Raw genomic sequence first — 22121 nt, 5'->3', positions numbered from 1 at the left:
GGAAAGTAAAGCACAGGATTCACTGAGGGCTGTATTTTTCCAGGGCTTCTGTCTCTCTCTCTCTCTCATCCTTAGCTGGGTGGCAGAGAGGCAGCCTATATCTGCATTTATTTTTCAGACATTTCTCAGCCAATGAGAACTTAAATGCCCCAAGTCCCACTTTTCTAAGAGCAACTGTCCAATGACTGAAGGATGAAGGACAAGGGGTTGGCTCACTTGCCTGGATTTTAGATGACTTTGGACATCTAGCCTCATTTCTAAGATCCATGTAGGCTCTGCAGAAGCCTTTGTTTGCATTTTAGTAGAGCATGTCTTTCTACCCAGCCCTGCTCTATTTATTTCTCATGGATGATGCTCCCAAGAGTCAGTCTGTTTACTGGAGAACCTGACTTTTGACAATGCCCTTCTAAAATTATTTTCACTGCTACATAGTGCTTTCCTGTACAACAATGCTACAGTTTATCCATTTCACTGTTGATGGAAATCTAGATTGTTTTACGTTTTTCTTTTAATTGAATATTTTTATACATATCTGTGTGTGTTTGTGAGCATGGTTTCCTTGGGGTATAGTATCCCTAAAAATAAAATTGTTGGGCTATAGGCATTCTATCCTTTCATTACAGCTGCTCACCCTAAAGCCACTCCAGTCTGATGAGTAAGAATTCCCTTGTCTTTACCTCTCCCTATTCAGAGGTTTTCATTTTATAGAAAGTTTCTAACATAATTGAATTTTGCCTTCAGTAGCAAACAAATCATTGTATTCATCTAAATACTGTCTCTATTACTAGGACCTTTGTGGGACCAGTTTCACATACTCCTGCTCCGCCTGTGTTCTGGCACCCTTAATATCCTGTCATATTATACTGAGGGGTCTGGGTAACCTAAGTAATAACTTTGCCAGTAGGAGTCTTTTCTATGTCATAAGCCGAGTTTCAATTCAGTCACCCTTATCTTCAGCTTATTAATATCCTACAGCTCAGAAGGCAGTTTATTAAAACAGTTTGAACTCTGCAATAGGCTACACTTCAAAAAGAACATATGTTAACTGATCATTTAAGAATTTTCTGAACTTCGTGTCTCAGCGCTGACATTTTTACTGATATTTCTTCCTTTATAAACAGTCAATTTTGTCGGCAATCCCAATAAGTAAAGCGCGACTTCACAGAGTGTTGGAATAATTTTTGTTTTACATTTACATTCATATGTATGCATTTTATCCTTTTTCAAATAAGACCTTATGTTTGCTAGCAGTCGTCTGAAATTTAAGTAATGTAAATTTAATCAGCCATCCCCTTTATACGTGACCTCGGTGAAACATGGCGTGTGGGGACCCCTCCCTTCATCACTGGGGCAGGAGAGGTACAGGCTTCCCTCTGGCTTCCCGACACCTTGTCCGTTTGTGGTTTTTCTCACTGCCACTTTCTGAATGTTTCAGCCAGGGAAATGTTACAGAAGGTGCTGTAACGTTGGGATGACACCGTTTTCCTCCTACCTGGTGAGGCCAAGGCTCGGGTCATCTTGTCCCTCTCCTGCTGGGCTCCTGACTTGCCTGGCATTGCTCTGCTCCACAGGTTTTGTGAATCACCTAAGGAGATAGAAAGGCTTGCATGCAGATATAGCTTTTACTACTTCATGGATAAAAAATTAAATTTGAAAAAAATCGATTTATAATTTTCATTAACTCATAAAGTGGAAATACTTATATAATATTTATGTATGTATATCATATTTTCACAGAAGAGATATTACATATATATATATATATATATAGAGAGAGAGAGAGAGAGAGAGAGAGAGAGAGAGAGAGAGAAATTATGGAGCAAGAAAAACAAATCAAAATGACCTTGAACAGTGTATGACCAGCAAAGGGAACACAAGAACACACTCAGTTCTTCTGAATGGTAGAGCCGGGTCTGCTATGCCAACTTCCTATTGTCCCTCTGAGCTTTCAATGTTGAATGGTATACTAGACAGAGTTTAAGTTGAAGACAGAGATAAACTAAGCTTAATTTCAATGTAACCCAGGGATCCTATCTCTGCTCTCTAGTTCTTGGATATTATTACCAAAAAAACAGGAAAATATAACATTTAGTTAAAAATGCATAGGTGAAAATAATTTGACCCAATAAGTGGCTTGTAAAAGTGACTCTCTCTTTCTTTCTCTCTCTCTCTCTCTCTCTCTCTCTCTCTCTCTATATATATATATATATATATATATATTTAAGACTAACTGAGAAATGCAAATTAAAATAACACTGAGATCCCATCTTACCCCAGAAAGAGTGGCCATCATTAAGAAATCAATAACAAATGCTGGTGTGCAGGTGAGGCTTCAGGGGAAAAGGAACTCTTTCATATTGTTGGTGGAAATGTAAACTAGAACAACCACTATGGAAATCAGCATGGAGATTCCTCAAAAAACTAAAACAAGAACTAGCATTTCACCTAAATATTCTCTTTCTTGGTATTTTCCTGAAAGAGTTAAATACGTTGTGCTATGCTGATACCTGCATATCCATATTTATAGCAGCACAATTCATAATAGCTAAATCTCGGAAGCAGTCTATATGTCCACCAACAGATGAATGGATAAAAAAATATGGCATGAATACTTGTGTCATTGATAGAAAAATTAATGCACCATGAGAGCATAATGTTAAGTGAAATAAATCAGTTACATAAGCCTAAATATCACATAGTTTCTCTTGTATGAGAAACCCACACTATAAATAAAGAGCAAAATAAAAGGTAGATTATACGAAGTAGGGAGATAGATCTTTCTCAAAGGGGTAGAGGATCATAAGATGAAGGTAGTATGAGGAAGGAGAGAACAAGGAAATGAAAAAAGATTTAAGATAAGTATATGTACCACCTCCTCACAAGGAGTGTAATCATTATGTACTGCAAATATGTAATAAAAACCCTAAAAATCGATTTTTAACTTGTAAAAAAGATTAATCAGCAAATACAATTATTTCCATTGCTTTTATGGAAATTCAAATTCTGTCCCAGAAACTCAAGTAGGAGTCAATATTTCCCACCCTTAGCTCCTATCTCACACAAGGCAGTATTCTCAGCGAGAACCATTTTTTTTCATTTTTCTTCCTCAGGAAATATATTCGGTTGCCAGAAAGAAAGATCCATTGCTTGTAAACAAGAAGCACCACATGTGCAGTGCCCCTGGGAGCACTAACAAATTACTGCATGTAATTGTCAACAGAAGCCAAGCCCTGACTAAACATCACCCAGGGCCACATCCACTTTACTCTCTCAGTGTTCCTACTGTTTTGGAATCAAAACCTGCCCTTGAGTCTCTGTTACTGTTCTGTATTTCACTGATGCAATGGCTCCACGGTGCTCCACACAGACATCTGTCTTCCTCACGTGGCCTCCTGCTTGTGTGTCTACCTGAGACAGAGTTAGAGGCTTTCAACGTTGCCCTGACTCCCTTCTTCCTTTCGTTTTTTCACTCCATTCCCCTCTTTGCCGGCACAATTGCACTCTGGGCTCATTGCGTGGTGTAGCGGTCCAGCAGAAATCAGGAAAGCCCAAGGTGGCCATAAATTCTGCCAAGAGAAATCATTAGGGATTGACTGGAGCAGCGAGTGTTCAATTCGCTCATATTTGGGGATGAAATGCTCATTTTCCACCTTGCCTTCCCCTGCTGTGATTCTCTGAGACACAATTAGCACCTCAGAGATGGTAAATGCCATTTCCAGAAGTCTGCAAGATGCACGGACTGTTGCTCGGTGCTGAGGGGACTGAAAGCCCAGGGTATTTGTACATATGTGCTGTGTAGACATGGTCTTCACCTCTCGAGAATCCCGCTTTTGCTCCTTGCCAGAAGGTTCTACTCATTAGAAAGGAACGGGATGCCACTGTAGGGTTCAGTGCCTTGTTTTCTGAAAACTGTGCCTCTTCAGACACGTTCCCTAATTCATCTTTCTCTAATGAGTACTAATCTTTGAGTCAAACTATGTTGTTTTGGGAACCAACACGTCCCCTAATCTTCATTATGTTGAAGGTTGATTGCTGTATGATAGGCCTGGAGGAATTTAGTTGATCTTGAGAGATTTATCAGATAAATCCCCTGATAAATTCATAGCTTGATAGGTTCATTGAGAGCTTCAGCCTAGTTCAAGGAAGAGGCCCGAGGGCATGTCTTTGAAGGGTGTGTCAGATCCTGGCCCTGTTCTTCCCTCTTCTTTCCCCCTCTTTCTGCTTCTGGGCTGGCATGAGGTGAGCAGTGTCCTGGGCTATGACCTTCGGCAATGATGTTTCCCCCTTGTCACAGGTCTCAGAGCAATGGAGCCAGCTGACCATGGACTGAAACCTTGGGAACTGTGAGCCAGAGTATCTCTTTTGCCCTCTAAATTGTATAAGTCAGATATTTTGTATCAGTGAAGCAAAGTTGGCTAGTCCAATGGATCTTGGCTCTGTCATTCATTTGCTCTATTACTTTGGGAAAGTTATTCATTTTCTCTGAGTTCAAGTTCTCTTATCTTTGAAACACAGATAAGCACCTAACCACAGATTACTTGAAAATTATACATTATGTATATAAAATATCTATTATATAATAGGTGTTTCCTAAGAAACAGCATATGCTAATGTGCCACTCTTCCACACAAGAGCCTGTTGTATTGATTCTTGTTTGTTAAAATTCCTTCATTTTTCCCACAGATATCTACAATACAGTTTGCAATTCTATGTCCTTGGATCCCAGGTTTCCTCAGTGTACCCATCACCCTGCACTTCTGGTCATGCCTTCCTTTCCTGCATGTACTCTGTTCTCCTTTCCCCTTCTTTACCTCAACTGATTGTCTCCCTGTGGGGATTGCCTTCCAAGAGTTCCTTGGCAAAGAATCTGTCAAAGCCACAGAACCCAAACCTTCCGAACCTGGCTGAACTTCTCTAATTTAATAATTAACTTTGCATGTATCCATTTATTTATTCAGTAAATTATTCCCAGAACTCTGTGTCGGAAACAATTTTTGGAGTTCAGAAGTAAGATATTCATAGTTCCTGTCTACAAGGAGCATATAATCCTAGGGAAGGAAACAGGAAATGGACTGATATAGAGAAAATGCTCACCTTGGTAGCAAGCACCAGGTGCCCTCTTCAACTGGCAGGGACTCTTAGCTGCATCTAAGATGGAAGTCAGGCATAGGCTGGTTTTTGCGCCTGCTGACAACATTCACCATTGTCGACCCTCTTCAGATGTTACCAACTTCCTGAGGGTTCTTGCTCTGTTTGTATAAAAATCATGAATTGGCAGAGAGCAGCTTTTTAGTATTAACAGTCCATGATTTTGATTGCCAGAAGCTGTTGGCTCTTAGGTCCTCTTCATTGCACTGAGCCAGGAGCTACCATCAGGCTTTGGGAACTCTGTCAGCCCCAAGATACAGTGACCCCTGTCAATTTCCCATTGCTGTCTTCATTCCCTGGTGCTTGCTGCATTCAATGTTATCAGCTTCAGCAACTGGCTGTTTTCACCATTGGCTTTTGGTGTCACCGACTCTTAGTGTGCCAGCTCAGCATGCTCTGTGATAGCTCACGAATAGGCAAATATATGCCACCTGAATAGGCTTTATTAGGACATATGCTGCAGTATAAAGGGGAAAAACGAGTGGGGTGAATCCACAAGGGCTTTGTGGAGGTGGCTTATACAGGAAAAAAGAAAGGGTCACAGATGCCCAGTGTTGCGCTCTCTTTTTGGGGAGAGTTTGGTTAGGGGAGGAGCCCCTAGTGGACCTAGTTGACCAGGGTTGTAGCGGGACAAGATCATCCAGAAAGGCTGCATGGTAGGGTCATCTAGGATAGCTCTGCACCCCAAAATTGCTGCAGCCAAAGCAATTATCTCCCTGTGTGGTCACTGGGTACCTGAGGGCACAGGGCACTTGGGCCTGGTGTGAAAGAAAAATAAAAAGATCTTCAGAAGCACTGGGGCCTTTTGCCTATCTCAGGTGAAACACTGATGGGGTCATCATTTTAGTTAAAGTCTAAGTGAAGAGGGTAAAATTCTGAGCACCTGATGCTGTCCAGGAGTAACCTAAGCTCTCACAAAGCACAGTCTCCATCCACACTAGCGAATGTCTGTCCGTCTTCAACATTGAATCCCACCTGCCTCACACAACAGCCAGCACAGAGAAGGAATTCAATTGTCATGAACAAAATAAAACTCAAGCTGGTCCCCTCATTTGCCTTCTTAGGAGAATGCTCTCTGTGATCCTACTCTTTATCCTTGAGAAGAACAAGAGGAAAATACATATGAAGAACATTCTCACTTCTCTTAGTAACTGTGCCTAAATCTATCCCTCATTAATTCAGATCATGCTTCTGAAGGACATGTATAATAAACATCTCTACTCCTGTTCCATGGGTGGAGAACCTCACCTTCTGAGTGTGGGCAGAAGAGGGAAATCACTTCCCACTGAGAGAATAAAGTACTAGAGCTTCACTCTTCTGACTTTGCTTGTAGCTAGGATGCAAAAATCTAAACTCTGCCAATTTTACCCACACTCTATTTTGATCATAATACTAGGGGCACACAGAAAAGAAAACAGGAAAACACTGCAGCGACCATGCTGATGAGGGCTGGAGCATAGAAGTCAAATGAGGCTACAAATGAGGCTACTACAGAAGCAGTAGCAGTGACAGTGGTAAAGGCTCAGCTCACTGGTAAGTAGCTGCCTATTTTTTTTTCCTTTAATTTTTGGACTGTGGTTAAAGCATGATTTTTTAATCCTCTAAGAAATGTGATAAATTATTCAACATCCTTTAGTAAATTTATTTTCTATTCAAATTACACAGATTTAGTGTCCATTAATTGCCACAGAAAGATCTGACAGACTCAATACCTTTACAAATAAGATTGTCTACAGAAATACATGCAAGGTAAATAGGAAATTATGATGCAATGTTACTGCAGGATTTACTAAAAGCCATTTAGCAGTGATCCATATTTCCTGCCTATGCTAGGCTTTAAGACACACAATAATTTACAAGTTGATTTCCAGCAAAACTTTTGGGAAGCAGTGCTTCCTTGAAAGAAGTAATGTGAACAAGAACTATGATTTACTCTCCTTTGCAAACCTTTGCTTCAAAAGGTGCCCACTTTTTCCTACAGGTAGAAAATTCAGTGGCGAGCATGTGTACTTTTAGTTTTCATTATAGAATTTCTGTGCTTTGAGAGACTACAAACATCTAAGTCTAAGTCTAAACCAAATTTGTGAATTTCCTTTACTCCTCTACATTCCCCAAAGAGCCACTGTACTTTGGCTTTGAACATTTCTAGGAAGAAGGAACTTACATATCTATGAAGGAAATTTTGCTACTGTTGAACAACCCTAGGTCTGGAGAATTAGTTCTCATATTAACCCAAGATATGCTTGTATCTACTGTGTTCATGAAGAATAAATCTATTCCCTTTTGCTCAGTATTTTATTTGACATCTTCCTACATCTTTTTTTCAATCCATTTTAATACAGTAGCACAATGTGGAGCGTAATAAATAATAGCTGTTGTTTCCTGTTAGATTGAAGATGATCCTAGAAAACCATTACTCCTACTTTGACAATACGAATCCTGGATAAACTAAAACAAGTGAGGCTTTCTATAAAGCCATTCAGAAGAACTTCTGACAAAGGGAAACTCAGTAAACAAAGTCTCAAATTATTCCTTGGTAAGTAAGAACGAATAGCTGCTTTTATGGTTGGAACGGAGCTTTTGGGTATGGACACATGGAGAAGCATACCTACAATTTGTTTTCATGGGGACAGAGATAAATTGGACAACTTTTAATGACATTTTGGGTTGGTAAATAGAACAGTGAAGATTCTCAAACAAAAATGTATCCCTCCTCCTAGTTCTATAGTGCTCAGATCTCAAAGCCCTGCTAGAGGAAAGAATGGAGTTCACCCCAAAAGCTTTCAAAACCAGAAATGACCTGATACCACCTGAAGTCTTATGTAGTCCTGTTCATGTTAGCATTTGAGTGGGGCTCTTCCTGCAGCTGCCTGATTAAGGTTAGGTCATACGGTCTCTGGAAAACCAATGTGAGTATCATTACCTTGGCCTTTTATAGATGTGTTTTATAACAATCTCTTCCACAGAGTACAAACAATGAAGCATGAATACAAGTCAATGAAAAGAGATTTTTTTAAAAAACAGGATTCAATGAAAACATACAACTCGTAAAATAAGCGAGCAATGATTTTACACAAATTACATATGTGTTAAAGTATTTGTAGCAAAAGGTAAATATGGGTGAGCATTTGGAATATTAAAAGCAAATAAAAATGAAGATTCTCAAAAGGATATGTATAGGGATTCTGGAATTTAAAAGTACCAATATCTGAAATTAAAAATTCATTACAAAGGTTTAGCAGCAGAATTACTCAGATGACAAAGGGTAGTGGAAATCTCATACAGGTCAATCAAAATAATCTAAACTGAAAATCACAGTAAACCTAAAATGAAATGAAAACAGACCATTAGATACCTAGAGGGCCCAGTCCAATGATTTAGCTCCATGATTTGGAGATGTACATGGAGATATTTTGAAGATATAATGATGGAAAAAGCATCCCAAAGTAGAGAATGAGAGTAGTCCAAAGAGGATATAGGTCAGCAAGACAAACACAAAGGTTTCAGCAAGGTAAATGGAAAGTAAAGGAAAGAATTATGATGTATCACAGATGAATAGACATATTGTGTTTTAAGAATAAAACTAAGAATAATGTTGGACCTTTTCTCAGAAATAAAAGAAAGCGAAGTGGCTTCTTTGTGATCATTAGAAAACCTGACAGTCTAGAATTGTACAGGTTGTGGGAAGAAAATGAATCTGAAATAAAAATAACTTCATAAAAAATGATAACCTACAGAGTTAGACATCATTAGATCTATATGAGAAGGGCCAAAAAATTCTTAGGCTAAATGAAAATAATTCCAGATAGAAGTCAAATATCCATGAATTAATAAAGGAGACTCAAGTAACTGACATGGAAAATATTATTTTCAAAATTTATTCTCAAAGAATTAAAGGGTGAAAAGAGTTTCACAGCACTGCAGGGTTCCAAACATACTAAGAAAAAATTTAGGAATATCAATTTCTCCATATGGCCGCTCGTACTTGTTTTTGGGTGTGTTGGTGGTAATCACCACCCCAGCAGGTGTGCAATGATTGCTCGCTGGCCTGGATGTGCATTTCCCCAAGGCTTGTGCCCTGTTGGTGAGAATGCAAAAGGACACAGCCTTTCAAAGGAAATCATTCTGGAGTTTTCTCATAAAATTGAAAATTGCACTACCATGTTATCCATTAACTCACTTTTTAGTATTTATCCTAAGTAATGGAAATCACAAAACAACTATCACAGAAATTTCTGAGAGGTATAATAGATACACAGAGAACTGTGTGTGTTTGGGTGCATGCATGTGCGTTTGCTGAATTTGTACTTTGGTAGGGTTTATATTCAGATGTCCCCCAAAACCTCATGAACTCATAGGTGGGGCTTTGGGGAGGTGACTGGATCATGGAAGTGTGAGACTCATCAGTGGATCAGTCCACTGATGAGTTTATAGCTAGATGTGATTTGGGAGGTGAAGCCTGGTCAGAGGAGGGCGGCGGTCCCTGGGGTGTGGCCTGGAAGGGTCTATCTTCCTCCTTCTCCCTTGATATCTCCCCCCCGCTTCTTGCTGTCATGCCACAAGATGCTTTTCTTATACTGAAAACTCTACAAACTGTGAGCCAAAATAAACCTCCCCTCTTTTATTTGTAGGTGTCAGGTATTGTATCTCAGTGAGAAGAAAGTAATTAAGACAGATATGAAAATCTGTGGTACTGTCACTAAAATTATGGTAACAGACATACCTAACATAAGTAAGTTTACGCTGTTTCAGTGAGACACACGTTGAACCCTATTTGGTAGACTTCAGTTGTCTGCATAGCACTTCTGTTGCTTCCAGATTAATGAATTAATTAAAAATTCAGAATTAACTAAATTCAGTCAATCATTCATTGTTTACTTAGCGATCACAAGTTACTGCCTTCCACTGTTATTAACTGTGTGACTTGACCAATTCACATGGCACCGCATGACCTTGTGTTAAATGCTTAGTATTACTCATGATTTGGTGGTCAACATAATAGTGTATTCTGATTATTATTAACAGAAATTGGGATAATAGATGGTAAGCAAAGGGAGTCAATAATCTTCCAGGTTGATATATGGTGTTTGGCAAAAGTCAATTTCTACTGTGCCGCTTTGTTGCTGTTTTCTTTTCCTTTCTTATAAGTGGACCCTTGAGTTATGACCAGCTTAACATATGCACAACTTGGGTTATGATCGAAATTTTAGTTTTGACTTATGAACAAGTTGAGCTATGACCTGAATGCTGGCCACTTGTGCTTCCAGATGGTCTGATACCAATTTAACCCTTAAAGAGTTCTGGAGGGAACATGACAGCATCCTTTCCATTGTGGGGTTAATTGAGACATCCTGAGCCACTGTCTCTCTAAGGACACTGAGATCTGCCAGTGTACATGAGAGAGACTTGCAGGCTGTGTAGAGGAGCCTGAGGCTTCAATTGACCAATTTGAGTTACATCCAGCCCTCTTGAATGAATTGAGCTGGGAATTGAGCTGGGTCCACTGTTCAAATTCTACACATTCCTTCTCTTCCTGATGAGTTGCTCAACAGACACTCTAGATAATCACTGATACTTAGCTTTCTTGTCTGGGAGGTGAGAATGGTGATAAAAATGTTTCTCTAAAAAAACTGTCATGGGACAATGTGAGAGTGTGTAAAAATTAAAAAGTAAGCACACTCTATCACTCTGTTATTTCTCCTACTATGTTGACATTGCTCAGATACTTTGCTAAACTGGCAATGACTCCCACAGATTCTTCAGTTTGAAAATGCTGCCCACCACAACAAAACACACAGAGAGAAAACTACATTTTGTCTTATCTTACATAGTTACACTGAGGTCCCCTTACTTGTAAGACGTTGTTGACCACACGTCTCCTTCCTCTTAGGAAATATTTTAGCCGTTTCCTAACCTTGAAAACGTAGCACAGCAACAGATGTATGAAGGTCTGTACCATAGCCCATCTATGTTGGGTGTAAAATGCAATGATTAAACCCATTTGGGTTCAAATCCCAGCTCATTTTCTTGTAAGCTTTTGAGTTTGAGGCAAGTAATCTCATTTCTATATGTCTCATTTTTCTCATAAGAAAAATAGAGGTGTTCACAGTGCCTATTCCAAGGATTAAGTGAATTAAATTATGTGATTCTTTGGAACATTACCTCACACAGAATATTCCACAAATGATAAGGCACCCATGTCATTATTGATAACAAGGATGACTCTTTTCCTTTAAAATGGCAGCAATACGTTTCCGCAAGTTTTCACTTTGCCGTAGGACACGGGACCACAGTCGCTGCAGCTCAGATTGTATTGGATGCCCCTCTGTTTTGCCCATGCATTCCGGCAACAGTTCCTTCAGTCCTGGGAGGTTCACTGCAGCCTGGTCCAAGTCCCACCCTCTGCTGATCTCACGTGGATCACATGAACAAAACTGGTAGTGGTTTTTTTTTTTTTTGGTTTTTTTTTTGTATTAAATTGGTAGTGGTTTTTAAAGGAAGAAAAAACAAATTGCACATTCATAATAGAGAATTTAGGGGTTTTGATTAGTTCCTGTACTTGAGGATAAAGTTATAAATCTCTCACTGTTATACAAATGTGTCTAGCAGCCAGTTAAGAATATAATACAATTCTCTGGTGCTGTAAATAGTTGCTGTGTTATTTCTGTGCCCTAGTCAAAACCTCCAGTTATTAAAATACCCTCTAAATGAAATACAATGGGAATTTCAAGTTAACTTTTTATCTATGGACCTTGTAATTGCTACAAATTCCTCAGTTCTAGCAGGAAGGATTAGTATCCTTGGTGGATTCTCCTTCTGAATCCAGGGGTTGTGCCCATTCCATGCAGAGTAGTGTGGGCCCCGGATTTCCACCTCTGCTGCACCCCACTGAGATGCTGTCTCTCAAGCTACCGTGCACTCCTGGTACTTTAGCCTGTGCCCCTATCTAAGTGTGACCAGAAAAAGGCAAAGACAAAGACCAACAAAACAAACCACACTGTATCCCCACCTCCTCCTGTCCCTTATTCTCTAGAAACAAGCGCTTCACTGGTTAAGTTCATACAGTCTTTAAAAGGTAATTTGTTTATTCACCCTAAGCTCTTTCTCTCAACCTGAGAGTTAATTTAGATAGCAATTCTTGGAAATAGTCATTTAAGCCAGAATTCTGTCTGTTGCTCAAAAGTTGCTGTGGTATTTAGATAGATGTGTTTTGTTTACTGTCCTTAACTGAAAATAGCCGTAGATTGCCGTGGCCAGTGTTCTGAAAACAGGTGCATGGTATATTATTTCCACAAGGCCTTCAATAGGGTAACGAGCCTCAAAGTTCCTATGGTGTGTGTTGCACCATTACTCAAAGGGGAGGGCTTTGGAGTTTTACACGGAGAAGGACAAGGACTCAGTTGAAATGTTGGGTTTTGGAGATGGTTGTTACTTTCCTTCCCTCCCTCCTCCTTCCCTTCTCCATCCTTCCCTCTCTCGAGTCTCTTCCCATTTGAAACAGATCTATCTCCTTAGTTCCCCTCATCTGCTTTAGCTCTATGGGGAACAGGAAAGTATCTGCAAAAGAACATTTCATTTCCATACAGCTAAAGAGAAGTAAAAGTGTGAAAAACTTTTAAATATCTACAGACTTTATCTATCTAATCAATCAGTCTGTCTCTCTCTCTCTCTCTCTCTCTCTCTCTCTCTCTCTCTCTCTCTATCGTCTATCCATCACAGTTCTATAACCCAAGGCTTTGTGCATGGGAAGCAAGTGCTCCTACCGCTCAGTAACACTCCCAACCCAATATCTACAGACTTTTCTTGGAAGATTTCACTCACAAAACTGCAGTTTTTTCCGAATTTTGATATGTCAGGGAGCTTACATTGTTCTTGCAAGTCATTGTTCTTGCAAGTAATTTCTTACTTAAAGGAGGAGGAAGAAAAGAGGGAATCACAGTCACATAGCATTTTTAAAAATTTCTTAGTTTTTAAATTTTTCTTGGAATAATAAAAAATTAATTTTGAGTTTCAGGGGAATAATTTAATGACTTACATCTTGAATGTCCTGATGGAAATAATTTTTTACACTGTTTCTTCCATTTGATTTTATATTTATCTGTTAATTTTTGGATTTATTAACAAATATTTTAAGTATATACTCTCACCCAAAATGTTGCCTGATGGTCTGGGAAATAGCATTAAATAATTTATTATGTCTCCCTCTTTTATAGAACTTACAATACAGTAATAAATATAAACAATTGACAAAGAAAGTACTGAAAAATTATCATGTGTTAAAAGGAAATAAAGAAAACACTATAACAAAAACATTCTTGAGTAGGGATATAACAAATTCCATCCAGTGGGAGCAGCGTCTCACATTGCCTAATTGTACAACACTGAAAGAGATCATTCCATTCTCGAGAACGGGAGAGAAACATCAGCCCAGGTGGAGGCGCGGTGACTTTGCAGAATAGGAGTGAGTGAAGGGATTGATGAAAGGGAAGATGCAGAGTACTGATGTTAGTCTGTAATGTCCCCGATCATGCTGAATTGCTAGAAAGGTTTGGAAAATAAAAATTTTAAATCATAGATAGATAGATAGATAGATAGATAGATAGACAGACAGACTGATAGACATCTGGGTGTTGAACTACCTGTGACTTCTAGCACCTCTGGGATCCTGTTCTCTACCCTTGCCTAAGAAAAAGAACTAAAGTGAGACTTTATCTCTGACTTTGTTTGTGAAACATCATTCCTAAGTAAAATTGTGCTTCTTTGGTCATTAGAAATTGGTACTTCTGCTTCTAAGTGATTTAAATAGTATTCCAAAATTGTGCTTTCCGAAGTTACTTAGAGTTTAAATGTTTCAGCTATGTTACTCAACATCTTGGCTTCTGGTATCTCTAGGAATATGCTCGGGCTTTTTCAGTCTTTCTTCCCATAACTTCCATTATGACAAATTATCTAGCATGCCCTTCCATTTGTATTTATATCTCTATATGGCATCACCAGTTATCTGCATCCTCTTCCTTTCAGAGATATATCTGCATATGGTATCAGGGGACACTGTTGAATTAAGTTCTCCCAAGCATCTAACATAGCCAAGAGTTGCATTGTTCAGTCAGAGGAGAAGGAAAACTGAAAGAGTCCCTGTCCTTTAGGAGCCCAATTGTTACTTGGAACAAAGACTATCATAAATATATTCTTACCTTTGTGCTATATGTGTGTGTGTTTTTCTATTTGCTTATGAATTCTGTGTGCCTGAATCATCATTGCTCATAGCAGGGACTTTGTACTCACTGAATACACTGGCAGCCTACTGTGCAAATCAGGCTTTTAAGGGGAATACTGAGATGCACCTCAATGGTTATGATTCTTTCCCACGGGGTTGTTCAAGGGTAGATTGTGCAGCTTATATTCAAGACAGCTTGCTTCTTTAGCCCATATCTGTAGCACAATTACCTACTGGATTCATCTCCACTCTCTACTTAAGTGTACCTCACCCTCCAGGTTCTGTTTGCCAGTGCAGATAAGGGTTATACTTCTGGATCTCTTCTATGTTTACCATTGACTTCTCAGAACATTTTCTTTTCTGTAATTATCTGACGATTCACCAGAATATTCCTCAAAAAATGAAAACTTTTTAAAATTTTTATGCTTATTTTCATCCTGTTTTCTACGAATCTTTAGAAACTGTCCTGAAGTTTGATTCAATGTTACAAAATGACCAGAGAGAAATAGCTTTACTAGGAATAGGGAAGTTAATAATTTCTTGAAATCTTTATTATTTTATCAAAATGCTATCCCTATCAGGGGAATGCAGAATCTATTAGAATAAAAATGAAGGCATACACATATATACAACTCCAAACATCCTTAGGGACCTTTCCAAAACTCACTAATTTTATAGAGAAAAACCCTGGGACTCAAAGAGAGTTAATGTCTTGAAGATGGTCACAGGAAGTTAGTGGCAGATTTGGGTGAGATCTGGGGTCTTTTCTTGGGAGTATCTAATTTGCTTTATATAGGACACCAATAGGAACATGATCAAGATTTACCTTTCTCTGTGCCTTGTAGAAGGTTTTATGTGCATGTCTGATACTTAGTCTTGCTTCTGCTGTCAATCTACTATGTGACAGTGAAAGGGTATTCATCTGTCTTAGGTTCTTCCTTTTTAAAATAAGAAAGTGGGACTAGATTACCTGTAAGGAGTTTTATTTATCCCTAAATATATTGGTAAGGGGTATTTGAATTTTATATCGAAAGAGAGACCAAAACCAATAAATAATATTTATCAAGTTAATGATTATACATGCATTATCTCTTTCTTTTTACAAAGCCCTATTGGTAGGCATCAATATAAATCCCATTTTACTGAAGAAGAAACAAAGAATAAAAGAAATTTTGCCAACAATTAACTCCCTTGGGTAAGTGGCATGACCTTGAAAAAGTTTCGAGTTTGGCCAGATGGTTGCTCAATTTGATGAGAGACGTGGAGAGAAGAGAGAGTAGAGTGTGTGCAGAAACTGCGCCCGTCTCAGTCAGGCCTCAGGCATTCTGAGGTGTCTCAATGCCCTGAAGATGATGGTGGGGGAAAGGAGAGGGAGGGAGGCTCGGAGCATTTCCTTCCACGGAAGGGAAGAGCAGAGGTTGGCTCCTGTGCCCAGCAGAGAGCACACTCACACCTGTGTGACGGCGGGTGGGTTCACCACCCAGCGCCAGTTACCACGGCAGGAGCAAGTGTGGCGCTCCAGGGAAACAGAGGTGAGAGGGCAGGGAGGCGGGCATTCTGCTGGAAGTGAGAGGATTGTAGAAAAGACTCGCTGAGGGATTCTCTGCTGTTACAGAGCTACTGAACGTGTTTTGTGTTTGGTTTTTGGCCAGGCAGACATGGTGTCCACAGGATCACTGAGATAGATTGGAGCAGGCAGAAATCAATATGGAGGGTTTCAGAAGGAAAGTGGAGATTCCACTCTCACACAGATAGGACATGGTTTGGTGATTGTTTGTCTCCAGTCATTCTCAGGAAAGTGGAACGTTTAAAACTGGCCTCAGCAGCAGAGAAACTCACCTTCCTAACACTTCTTCCCCCAAATCAGCCCACATAAGGTCACATTTTGAGCCTGCATAGCATTCATCCCACTTCTAATACTGTTATTGTTTTCTAATCATTGATCACCTTCTGATAATTAGAAGAGAAAATACTGGGGGAAACTACACCATGAACACAGAATTTAGGTTTTCTAGTAGGCTTGGAGAAAGTGTGCTGCCATAGGTCTTGCTCAGGATCTCCGTGTGCATAGTGCTGTAGGAGTCTCTCCTTCTTCCTCTAAAGAAAGAGACAGGCATACTGAAAGATGATTGTGAGTTGCTGTTCACACTCCACAATGAGAGTAGGCAGAAGGCAGTAACAGTGCAAAAACAGAGAACTGCCAAGAACTACAATAGTCCATTGCATTGCTCCCCTACATGCAAACCTTTCTTATTACATATCAACAAGCAAAAGTGATTAGATCCTTGCTTACAGGAGACATTAAGCCAAAGACTCTAGGCAATTGTGAAATTCAAGATGTAGTTTCAGGGATTCAAGCAAGTGAAACAGAGTAGAAAGCATTATGTATATGGATTCTTACCAAATAAAGCAACATATGCCTACTTAATATATTGTATATGTACAAATGTACAAATTCAGTCACATATAATCATCCATCATATATAATAATCTACATTTGTATGTATATGTCTGTGTAATATCTATAGTATTATAGTTATGGCTTTTTATATTTATATATATTATAATACTATATCCCACATTGTACATGCTAAAGCACATGTCTTTTTAGTACATGTAGCATTATTGTTATTATTATTAAATGTTTTAGAAAACTTGCAAGGAGTGCTGAAGTTGCTTACACAAAGTTAAGTTTACAATTAAGAAAAGTATGAATATGATATAAACCAGGACATAGCATTGCTTTCAATTCATACATTTTGTAGTCATAGAAATTTAAACTATACTTCACATTCATTAAGATAACAAACAAGGGAATAACAAATGTTAGCAAGGATATGGAAAAAAGGGAATTCTTGAAGACTTGGCAGGAATGAAAAATGGTGGAAGCATTGTGTAAACTTATACAGTGGTGGGAGCTTGGTTAAGTTCAGTGGCTGAGGGTGAGGAAGAAGGTCACATTCCAGGTTGAGACTGAAAATAACCCATCTCTGCCTCTGTTGCTAGCCTTGCACTGTGCAGAGGAGAATTCTCAATTGTTATTTTTCAAAATCTGGGTTTGGATTCTTGGAGCAGCTGAATTGCTATTGCTCAGCACCCTATTTTCCAGCACTGGAGATTTGAAGGCTTCTGATCCTCAACAAGTTCTGGCTGTCCTCATAGCTTCCAGTCAAAGTCAATCCTGGGAGGGTTCAAGCTCCTCACAGGATGCACACTTCTCTCACATCCTGCAAAATGTGCTCCTAAATGCCAAGTTATGTAAGTTGGTGTCTTTTCTGCTTCACAAGTATCAAGTGAAGGAGTAGGTCACCATGAAAGAAATGCTGCATGTTCTGCCCCTTGATTACCGCAACGACTTCCCTCTGAACTTTTGGGAACTCTGTAAGTCCATGTATCTGGGCTTTGGCATTAAAATCAGGAAAGTGAATTACTCTGGCAATACATATGAGCTAGTCCCCATTTTGGGTCTTACATCAGTGGGATACTAGATGGCGATGATGAAAGAATCATTCTCAAAATCGACATCATTATATTAGTCCTGTCTCTAATCTTCATAGAGGGCAACTGTATCAGTGAGGAGGACCTAACTGAAAAAGTGAAAAAATGGGGCATGTTAGCTCAGTCTGAGCGTATTCATTTTGAGGAAGCCTGGAAATCCATCACTGAGGATTTAGTACAGGAAGAGTATCTGATGTACCAGCAGATTCCTAACAGTGACCCTGCTCGCTATGAGTTCCTGTAGGGTCCAAGGGCCCACGCCGAAACCAGCAAGATGAAGCTCCTAATTCATATGGTCCATCTTAATGGAACAGATCCCAAGTCTTACCCAGAACTATATGAAGAGGCTTTGGAAGCAGAACTAGGTATACAGCCAGGGTTCCTGAGAAACGGGATATTGCCCAAAGGTGTCAGTGAATTTTTTCTCCCCCGAGAAGAAATGAGGCCCATTTTCAGTCTCTGTGGAGAGCAGGCAGTTTCCTAAGTAGTGAAGGCCCAGGGGAGGGGTAAAGTAACACACATAGCATCTTGCTCTGTCTTCTACTTGGGTCACTTGGAAATGGACAGGGGTTTTCTTTATGTTTTTTTGAAGTATTGGTCCTTTTTCGGGGGAGACTGAAGTAGTTTGCATATTTATTGAATGGTATTGATCTCCTGTGTATTTTTAGTTTTGTGATGATGTTTGTGTTTCCTGGTGGGAATGTGATTTTGTGTGACCTTGATCACAAATGGAGTGCCTTTTCCTTTCAAATGTAACAATCTTTTCTGTTTTATCATACAAACAGAAAAACTATTCAATTTATTTATGATAAAATGAGAGTGTAATAGAAATTTCCTTGAAAATTGTAAGTTTACATCAAGTTAGAGGGACCCTAGAAAAAGTGATAAGGATGCAAATCAAATATTGGCTGCTGTTTATTTCTTTTCCCCTGTTGATCTATACTATTAAACTTATATTTATTGCATACCTGAAAAAAATACAGTGATGGTATAGTTTGGATCTGGAATATCTCCTACAGGCCCATGTATTAGGAGGTGGCAGAAGCTTTTGAAACATAAGGCCTAGTTTGAAGTCTTAGGCCACTAAGAACCTACTCCTCAAGGGGATAATGGGACTGTATACCCTTTCTTTTTCTGTTTTCACCATGGGGTGAAAAGCTATTCCATCGTCCACTCTTGCCATGATGTACTGCCTAGCGACAGGCCCCCAAACTATAGGACCATCTTACCATGGACTAAGCCAACAAAACAGTGAGCCAGAACAAATCATTTCTCTTTTAAAAGTTAATTGTCTCAGTTATTTTGTTCCAGAAATGGAAAGTTAGCTAACACAAATGGTTCCTTAAAATGTTAAAAAGAAAATTGCTACAAAAAGTAGCAATCCCACTTCAAGGTACATATCCAAAAGAACTTTTAATTCTTAAAGGACCTTAAAAAAATATTTGCAGGTCCATGTTAGTAGCAGAATTATTCACAAAAACCAAGAAGTAGAGATAGCCCAAATGTTCATATATAGATAAATTGATAAAAAATATGGTATGTGTATATGATAGAATATTGTTCAGCCTTAACAAAGAAAGACATTATATGTTACAACATGGTTGTACTTTGAGGTACTTGGTAAGTATAATAATTCAGTCAGTAAAAGGCAAAAATTATGTGACTCCATTTTTTTGAGGTATTTAAAGTAGCAAACTCATAGGAAAAGAGAGTAGAATGGCAGATGCAGGGTCTGGAAGGAAAGGGAAACAAAGACTTGATGTTTAGCTGGTATGGAGTTTTAGTTTTGCAATGCTGAGGCAACCTCATGATTTGTCATAAAATAAGAAATAGAAAAGGAGAAAAGGGCTGTGATGGAGCTCAGTGCAGAGGCTCTGATTTTAGCTCCTAATAGTGCAAGAAGCAGAAGAAGGAGAAGCAGAAGGAGAAGGAGAAGCAGAAGGAGAAGGAGGAGAAGGAGAAGGAGGAGAAGGAGAAGGAGAAGGAGAAGGAGAAGGAGAAGGAGGAGAAGGAGAAGGAGAAGCAGAAGGAGGAGAAGGAAAAGGAGAAGGAGAATCAGAAGGAGAAGGAGAAGGAGATGAAGGGAAAGGGATGAGGGGGAGGGAGAAGGAAAATTAACACCTAAATGTATATTTTAGATAGCCACTTTCCTTGTATGTTGATTATATTTCAATGGAACTGTTAAGGAAAAGCTTAGACTGCTTTTCTTGCTAATGTCTTAGAACTGGAGGAAGCTTTACTTTGCATCTGGTCAAATCCCCACTGGATGCAGAAATCTCTTTTTGGTTCACTGCCCTGCACACAAGTTAGTCTTTCTGGGTTTCTGGTTATCTGAGAAAAAAATCCTCCTTTTATCGAGTTGAAATGCACACACAGTTAATATCTACCGCTAGTCTGATGATCCAGAAGAAATGCTATCATCACATCCAACACCATTGCAAGACTGGTCTTATGACCTTTCCTTAGAACCCATCTTTTGTCTTGTAGCACAGCTCCTGTGAAAATTGGAAGGTTTATGTGATGCAAAATCTTAAGTGCCCCAATGTCTAACAGAATCATTTGAGATTTGACAAAAATATTAAGGGTTATTCAGAAAACAGATGTGCCTTCCATGCCTATCTTGTTCCTTTGTTTTCCATATTTATACTGTATGCATGAATCTAGAAAGGACAGTAGGGAAGAGTACTCAGGATATGTTTTTGTTATGCAAGTCTATTGAGAAATTACTACTCCAAAGGACTACTGGAGTGTGCAAGGATGCAGTGTTTTGAGATTTTCAGAACACAGAGTTGCTGGGTTGTATTCTATTCTTTTTCACACATTTGTCTTCACTATGAAATGTTATTACCAGTGTGACATGATTTTGACCCTGAGACCTTAAATTTGCTTCCATGTGCCCTCTCAATAAAATTGTTATACTTTCTATACCCTTAGAATAGTGAGGGTTAATTAAAATACACAGAGCATTTCCAGTCCTTTTTCTTAAAGATGTGATCTGAGTACATTATTATTACTATAAATTCAGCTGGAAAATACAATCACATTCTCCCTTTAGATATCTCTATGGAGATATGTTGGAGATTGTTGCTTCCAATTCTACAGTGCTCATGATAAGATGATAACATAAGCAATCTAGCATCAAAATTTATTTTCACCTTCATTCTGGAACAAAGATTTAGCCTCTTGAGGAACAACCTGAATTTAAAATGAATATAAATTTTTTTTTGCAACATGTCAACTCCATGCAATTTGATTCAGGATAACAGATTTTTTCATCCTTTCAATTTTCCACAGACTGAGATAAATCAAGGTAGAGACAAGGTCTTTTTTGTACCAAATATATTTTATTATCTAGTCTTAAAGCCTGGATATGATTTGTACCAATGCCCAACAAGTTAGTCCGACTTCTCACCATAGCGATAGGAATTTAAAATGCAGTACCTTAGGATGAAATAATACAAAATTGAAATCAAGAAAATAATCAAAGCTAACTGCCCTTAAAAGTACAAGACCCAGTTTCTATGATCTGGATGAAAATAAAGAAATATTTGAGAGTGATCATAGGTAAATTATATAATCTTTGTAAGCCTCATTTTCTTCAACCTTTCTTATTCAAGTGAAAATGAATGGAGGAAGTGTTTGTCATGGAGCCCAAGGGCAAATGATAAATAATTTGTAACAAGTTTATGATAATGGTTTAATAATTGGAAGCAGTTTATGGTAGTGGTTACTATGATAAATTCTGAAGTCAGACACCCACATCCCAAAGCAGGCTATGAGATTTACAAGTTATGAGATTCTAGGGAGCTTACTTAATATTATTTGCTCCTCTTTCCTATACTTTAAAATGATAACATGATGTCTCCTATGTTATGTGATGAGGAGATTAAATCAATTAGTATGTTGAGTTGGCACTGTGTCTGACCCATAGTAAACATAATGTCAGGTGTTAATTGTCAGATGTCATTACTATCATCACCCTTACCACATCACAAATGCATTTTTTTCAGAATAAACAAATCATTGTATTCTGGAAGATGGAATACCACTCATCAATAACAGTAATGATCTACTATGCAAGAATGTGGAAAGCAAACTATACGAAGAGAAAATGTATCAGTGGTTCCCAGGCACTAGGAGTGGAAGGACAGATGGAGGGTAAGGGGCAACAGGATTTTTTTGGTGAGGGGAAGGATTATAGAATTGATCTGTTTAACATCCCTAAAATAAAGTAATGTTTATAAGACTGAATTATTTG

Source organism: Heterocephalus glaber, unplaced genomic scaffold (assembly GCF_053883595.1).
Source record: "Heterocephalus glaber isolate CG9 unplaced genomic scaffold, H.glaber_assembly_v1.0 deba00001498, whole genome shotgun sequence".
In the NCBI taxonomy this organism is placed as follows: Eukaryota; Metazoa; Chordata; class Mammalia; order Rodentia; family Bathyergidae; genus Heterocephalus; species Heterocephalus glaber.
The sequence above is the reverse complement of the archived record's forward strand: the minus strand, read 5'-3'. Positions refer to the sequence as shown.